Source organism: Meleagris gallopavo, chromosome 3, assembly GCF_000146605.3.
Source record: "Meleagris gallopavo isolate NT-WF06-2002-E0010 breed Aviagen turkey brand Nicholas breeding stock chromosome 3, Turkey_5.1, whole genome shotgun sequence".
NCBI lineage: Eukaryota > Metazoa > Chordata > Aves > Galliformes > Phasianidae > Meleagris > Meleagris gallopavo.
The window spans coordinates 82,621,122-82,628,827 of NC_015013.2; positions in this window are offsets into that span (position 1 = coordinate 82,621,122).

Consider the following 7,706-nt stretch of genomic DNA (forward strand, 5'->3'; position numbering starts at 1 on the left):
GTCAGGCAGACCAGAGCAACGTGCCGACAGATCTGGAACAATGGATGTTGGCAGAGCCATTTGAAATTCACTTAAAAAATCTAGATTTAGTATTGTTTATTTAGACCATGCAGAGATAACTGCAGCACCTTGTCAGTGTGAGAAAGGCCAATTACCATGCTGGCCTCAGCTGCACTGTATGTGCTATAGAAACCTCAGGGCTTCTGCAAGCACAGGAGTTTTCCTTTGCAATGCCCATTTAGCCACCTGACACCTGACAGCATATGTCCAGAGAGGTCTTGAATGATGCCCCAAATCACCTGCAGTTAAACAGTGCTTGGCTGTGGTGAGTCCTGGATGGCACCCATTAATTTCAGGGTGTCACCCTAGAAAGACAATCTGTACATCTAAAGGGCAGCAGTGGATACCACTGTACTGCAAGGGAAGAGGGAAAAGAATTAGGAAAAAATAGGACACTTTCCTGTTTAAATGAATTATTAACCTGCAATGTTTTATCTTGTTCTGCACATTCTATTTTCTCACCCACTAGTGCCTTGCCTGAAGATACCATTTATCTCTGCACCCTTCCACCTCTAAGACCAACAGCTGATGCCCTAACACCACTAAGACTGGGGCATTTTTTACATCACCCATCATTTCAAACAGCCTTAAGCTTGGCCTGAAGTTGTGAACTTACATAGTTAGAAAACATGCCAAAATTTCTGAGAGAGCATACAGACACTTTAACTTGCTTTCATGATTTGTCTTTTAAGTCAGTGCTGTGTGCATAATCAGCCAATTATCTCCTCCCTCAACAAGACAATCCTTGCAACTACACAGGGAGAAAACCTTTTGTAACACACTTTAGGAAATTACACATGAGGTTGGATGTTCACCTGGCAAAAGCGATGGTATGTCTTGTGTTAAATGCTCAATATTTATGCAAAATGAAGATCGCTCCTTCAGGCAAGCTTCAAAAATTCATTAACCCCAAAAATAACACATAAAATCTCTCTTTTCCCTCAAGGCATCAAGTTTCTCTTTAATATTCCATAAATCTCAGTAGCAGGACAAGTCTTTTCAAATTTTAATAAACACCAGATTTACAATACAATTTCCAGAAATAAGAGCTTCTTTCTGCTGGATAAATAAAACTCTCAGCATGGCTTTGCTAGCCAATCCTGCCCCATGATATCCAGATACTCTCCCCTGAGCTGCTGGGAAACAAGCTGCAATACAGAATCGTGCAGTCATTTATCAACAGAGGCCACTGATGCTTCTTTGTATATACATACTTATGAGTCAAATCTTTTTTCCCCCCTATCAAGCCTGGAAAGAAAGTTGCAACAGCTACAATGCCCTAGCTTTGCAGGCTGTGGTATATGAAAAAAAAAATACAGTTAGTGCAGTGACTTGGTGGAATTGGGTTTTCAACACTTGTTCAGCAAGCCCTAAATAATTCAGGGGTAGCTTTGTTTCCCATCAATATTATACTCAGTTGTAAACTTGTGCCAGCAAAAACTTGCATCATGTCAATGTGAATTTTCAGTGATGCCCACAGAAAAACATCTAATGGTTTTTGGATATGAAATTGCCCTCTGCATGCTCTGATGTACCCTGCTATCTTTGTTTAAAGGCTCTCAGATGTGATTCACTGGACTGCAGTTTTCCATACACAGAGCCAGTTGTCAGCTTGATTGCCTGAGAGAGAAAGAACACAAGATTCTCGTAATAATCACTTTTTTTCATCAACCTCCCCAGTGACTTCTGAATCTATCAGCTCCTTTTAAGCACACTTGAAATGAGGATAGCAGTAAGAGTATATGATCTGAGTACCTGCAAGCTTTGTAGGAATGGAGTACAGCACAGACTCCTAAATTAGTTGACCCAGTAGCAGGAGCTCTGCAGGTCCCTGCTCTCTTTAGCCAGTTACCGTTCTCACAGAATCATCGAATCACAGGATGGCTTGGGTTGGAAGGGACCTTGCAGGTCACTTAGGCCAACCTCCTGTCATGGGCAGGGCCATCTTCCGTTACAGTAGGTTACTCGCAACCAATCTAGTGGCTAACAGCACACAGGTATCCATCAGGCAACTGCCATCCCTGTAGCTGAAAAATGGAAAAAAAATTGCTGCTCCATCCCCTTCCTAATAATTCGTGGACATCCCACTTTGTATTTTTTGTTTTTCTGACCTGACATTCAGTTGCAGCCAGAGATGGGGCTGGCAGCACTCAGTGCCTCATGTGCTGATGAGGCCTGGAGCTCTGTGCCAAGCAGTGGCACCAGGGCCCAGGCCGAGCAGGGCCCAGATGGGGCACTGTTCTGCCTGTCAGCAAGTTAATTATTTGTAATAAGTAAATTCACATCCTGAGCCTGGCATCTGTACAAAACAGGAAAATGACTTCAAAGCCAGCTGTTGGAAGTTGGTTGCTGAGTGCCACTCCTTTGGCACATCAGTCTTACTGCAGAAATGCTGTGTTCAGAGGGCAACAACCAGAAATGATTTTCACCAGCACCATGTTTCCCTGGCAGAAGGCCTGGGGCTCTCCAGTCACAGAGTCGTAGGGGTTGGAAGGGACCTCCATCATCATCAAGTCCAACCTCTCAGTCATCACCTCTGTACTATGAAAAAGGAGGTAGAGGGAGGTGCAGGTCCCTGGTGACTGCCACATTCCTCCTGGGTGCCTTGGAAATGCAACAGCCTTTGAATGTGTCACTGTCCACAACTTGGACCCCATCATGCAGTCACTGAAACATTTCCTCTTTGCACCCAGGGCCCATCTGCCATTACTGCCCACCTCAACCTGTTCAAGCTCCAGCACTCAAACAATGCCTCAACTGTCAGCTGAAGTGTCAGATTTGGTGAATAATAAAATTAAATTCCAGGAGTTTGAGAGATCAGACTATTATCTCACAGCTTCTCTATAACCCGAAAAGGTCACTAAATATGACACATCTTAAGTTCAAACATCATCACAGCCAGGGGGCATTGTATTTACAATAAATTATCCTAAAAATGTATTATTAAACAGCACAATCATTGCAAGTAGTTTATCTGACAAGAAACTTCTGCATTTTAACTTTTCTTTTAAACATGCATCTCTTACAGAACAAACACTCCTACCACTTTCCCTCTGCTCACACAGGCACTTTTTATTTGCATCTTTTCCATTCGGTCAGGATAGAATACTGTATTACCCCGAAGGGATTACAATGATCTCTTTGTTGAGGTGAGTTTACATGAAATAATTGACACTTGGATGGAAGAAAAGAGGCCTTGCAGTTAGACAAGCATAAAAATCAGCAGGAATCAGGTAAACATCTCCATTTTGATGAAGCTATGCTCTTCATGAAAATATTTCACCTGCAGACTGGATTAATTCTGGGTAATTCTGAATTGCTGCAGAACACAGAGCCATTAAAAATGCTCACATGTAAGTGATGACTACCATTTTGCTTCAGTTGTTCACCTGCGTGGGATGGCTGGCTTGCAGCACAGAAGTAGGGAGCACCTGAATCACTCCAATGAAACCAGCTCATCATTCTCAAAGATGTAGAAGAGACTCATAGTGCATTTTCAGGAGCAGTGTGGCTGTTGTGTCTGTCTCCAAGGCCTGGCTGCAAAGCAGTCATACTGCAGACAGTGTTGTATTCCAGAGCCTGCAAGTGGGACACAGGAAACAGCTCTCCTCTCTTCCTACACAAAGACAGAAGTAACAGATTGTATATTTTTGTTTTGTGTTACTGTTTTGGTAACAAGAATTTTATAGCAGGTGTTCCAGATGTTACAAAAATGATGAAAATTGAACTGCTCTCCAAACCTCAAATTCCTCACTCAGCTTCAAATCAAATTTCTTCTCAAACCCACCTTGAATACAAGGCAACAAACAACAAGGGCATCTCCATCAGGTTAAACTGAACAGCATATCTGTGTTTGTTATTACTAAATTGTTATTACTAAAGACATTCTCTCTGCCAAATACCTCTACAGCCATCTCTAAAGCCTCTCTTCACCTGGCTTTCTCCATCCAGCATACAAGGCCAGGCTGTAACCAAGCTACCAGAAGACAGGTGACAGCAGACATACCTGCCATGGTTGCGGGGTCACTGGATGCCTGTTATCGCTCAAACAGGACTGAGTGCATCCATTCTCACTTTTCTCAGGCATCTAAATCTCTTCTCTTTCTATCAGCATCCTTCCTGCAGATGGAGGGTCTGAATGGATGACTCCTACTTTCACTGCGCTGAATGCTGCTGCTCTTATGATCTCTAATCTCTAGTGATGGGTTCAAGCACCTCCATGATGCTCCATCAGGCTGCCCCTTCTCCATTGCACACTGACATCTGCTTATCTCTGGTCTCGCTGCTTTAGCACTCCATCCAGTGCTGGAGACAAGTTCATTGACAATCTGAAACACTTCTGCACAAAGGCACAGCAGACAGTTACCCCAGATGAAAAACCCTTCATTAACTGCCATCTGAAGCACAGATTGCAATACCATTTTGATTCTCTTTAAGCCTTTTAAGAATTCAAACGTGACCCTTACTCCATAATATGTCTTGCTTGTTTACAAATTACCACAAACACTTGTTAGTAACTATTTAATGGCTATTTTCCTTTGTAAACTGTTCTATGATTCTGTGAAATAGTGTTTGCATTGTGTCATACTCATGTATCACCCGAGGTCACTGCTACTTTAGGTACCACTGTTTATCTGACAGCCTCCCCCATGTTACACCGACACTGTGAAGCAGCAAAAGAATGAAAAGCAGAAATATTCAGGAAGATCAGGTTTGATTTGCAATTAAATAACAGCTCTTTTGCTTTCCAGAGTTTTACTCCAGCAGCTTTAAAGTCTCACTGCAGACAAACCATGTTTCCTATCTACTATTTGCATAATGCTGAAGATGAGCAGAAATTTTTATTTTAAAATTTCCTTTCTTTTTTTATTTACAGCAATAAATCCATTCTCTTCTCCCTCTGGAATCCCACAGCCCACTCACACACTGATTGCATTGGTGGAATGCTTGGAACTCAATATTGCTGTTTAGCAGATGGTATTTCATAAGCCCCTGTTGCTAACATCCTTCTGACCTACATTACAGCCAGTCTTTTCCTTACACCCACTACTAGGCAACTGCAGGTTAGATCTCCTTCCCAGCCATTCTTACATCTCGAAATTAATACTGAAAATAGTTTAGAATAAAATTCCTCCTTTTTCTTCTCTCAGACAACAAGAAGTATCCATTCCTGCTGCTGTTACCTCTAAATCAGACAGAACACTGAAGTTCCACCACATTATTGTCTGAAAGTGAACAGTGTTTCCCATGTTGGTAGGAAAAATGTTGTTTGAATTGGAAGGGACTCTTAAAGGCCATCTAGCCCAAATCCCCTGCAATGAAGAGGAACACCTACAGCTAAATTTGGTTGATTAGAGCCCCGTCCCGCCTGACCTTGAATATCTCCAGGGACAGGACATTCACCACCTCTCTGGGCAACCTGTACCAGTGCTTCACTACTCTTACAAAAAACCTTTTCTTTATATCCAGTCTAAATCTTCCCTCTTTTAGTTTAAAAACATTTCCATTGTCTTATTGGAAAATAACCGCTAAAAGATAAGGATAAAAAAAGGCTAAAAGCTAAGTGGTTCCAATGCTCTTGTGCGCTGCCCCATTCCATGGGGATCAGCTCTCTGGTAGGTGGGCCCTGCAGCTGTTGTACCCCCAGGCTGCTGACCTGGGAAGTTATAATGCCTTTGAGAACTCACGCGAGAAGAGAAGAGAAACAGAAATAAGCAGAAAATCAGAGTGTCATTTAAAAGTAACAAAGATCCTGGTCCTGTTTACTGCTGAGGCACAGCAGCTTTTCTAGGAAACACCCCCAGTTGTGGTTTGTCATACAGATAATTACAGTGCACATGGTATGCTATTTCAGGAGCTCATTCCCAGTAGAAAATTAAAAGTCCCTTTTCCCAAACCAGGCTTCAACCACTAAAACTCTCCTACTGTAATTCTTACAGAGAGTTCACAAAAAAGTATACCCTTCTTTCTCTGGCAGGAAAAAATGAGAATTCTATAAGGCAAAACATTGGATCCTACTTCGAAACTATCTGCCAATGAACTTTTAGTTACGTAAAGCTCATTTTCTCTTACTTTTCCAACAAATACCACGAAAGGTTGAAAAACACTTATTTTTATGGCGATGAAGCACCGTCATTGGACAGAGTGCAGCACAGGGCCACAGATGTCCAAGTGCCTGGTGCATCTCCTGTACAAGGAAAAATGATCCTTGAATTGCGACTCAGTTTAGATGCTCATCTAAAGCAATATATATTCAAATCATGCTTGATAAGAACGACATAGGTCATTGTGAAAGTAATGTCTCCTGTTTATTTCCATAGAAACTGCAACAGCTACTAGAGGGCACAAAACCGCTATGTGATAGAGCAAATTCTCAGCTACAAAACACTATTTTTCAACACAGTCACCACCGTTAGCCAACTTGTGTGGATGAGCTGATCGAGACATTTCATTTTGTGGAATGAGAGCTGTATGTGGACATCCAAGAATATAACTTGTCTTTCACCTCACTTTTGCCAGTGCTGAAATGCACCACCCACCGCTTCACAGTGCTCACATCCACTGTTTGGTCTCCACAGATGTTCAGCAAGCACTGATGAACGTCAATGGATGCAATTCTTTTCTGCACAGAGGAATTCAATTCCATACCTTTACTCCATACACACTTCTATGTCAGACACCATTGTGTCACACCTCCGCTCTGCTGCCATCTGTCACACGGCAACAACCTGTTACAGGACAGAGGTGGGAAGGCTCAACCTCTACTGCTGTATCACCAACACCCGCTCTGATCCTGTGGGCCAACGTTATAAAATAGGAGGCACTACTGTCAGAGCAGCCTTTATAACAAAACATAAACATGAGGTTGGTATTATGAAGAGATAACTACTCTTCCTCTTACCTCCTCGAGAAAAATACATTAGCTGACATTTCAACACAGATATTATGAAGATAAATGTGCTATTCTGTGAAAGGAATATACCACAGATATTCATACACTGACTTAACCTTGTTGTCTCTTGACTTGAATTCATAATCTATATAAAGATTAATAATGAAGATCAAAGTGCTCTGAAATATGCATCTTAATGAAAACGGCTCTGTTTGAAGCCAGTTGAAAGAGAAACTTGTTGACTTCTCTCTGCTATTAAATCATAAAAAGATTTTTTCTAGTTTATTCATTTTCCATTTTGAAATGCAAACACGTGTGCTGGTCTGCCAGATTAAGTATTTACAAAAAAAACCAACAACAACCCAAACCCTGGGGATTATAAGGAAAACCATGCAGATCCCAACCTTTTAATCATGTCAGTCAAAGCAATGAAATACACTCCCCTCAAACTCCTCAACCAAAGTCTCTCTGATTTTCACAACACTCACCCATCCTCAGAACTCAGAGCACTAGCAAGGTACACTCACCACTCCTGCTGCTTACCTTAGCATCCATAAATGACCAGACATCCCCAGATGTTTTAATAAACCTGGTTCACTTGATGAGATTTTTGAAGAATATTTTATTCTTTTTCCCAATTTCTTGAAGTTAGTTCTTAGTCCTTCTTCATTTCCCTGTCTTCTGTCCTGCTGATTTATTATTCCCCCCCGCCCCCCCCCCACCATCAGCCCATGTTTGACTCCCTAAAACTGTT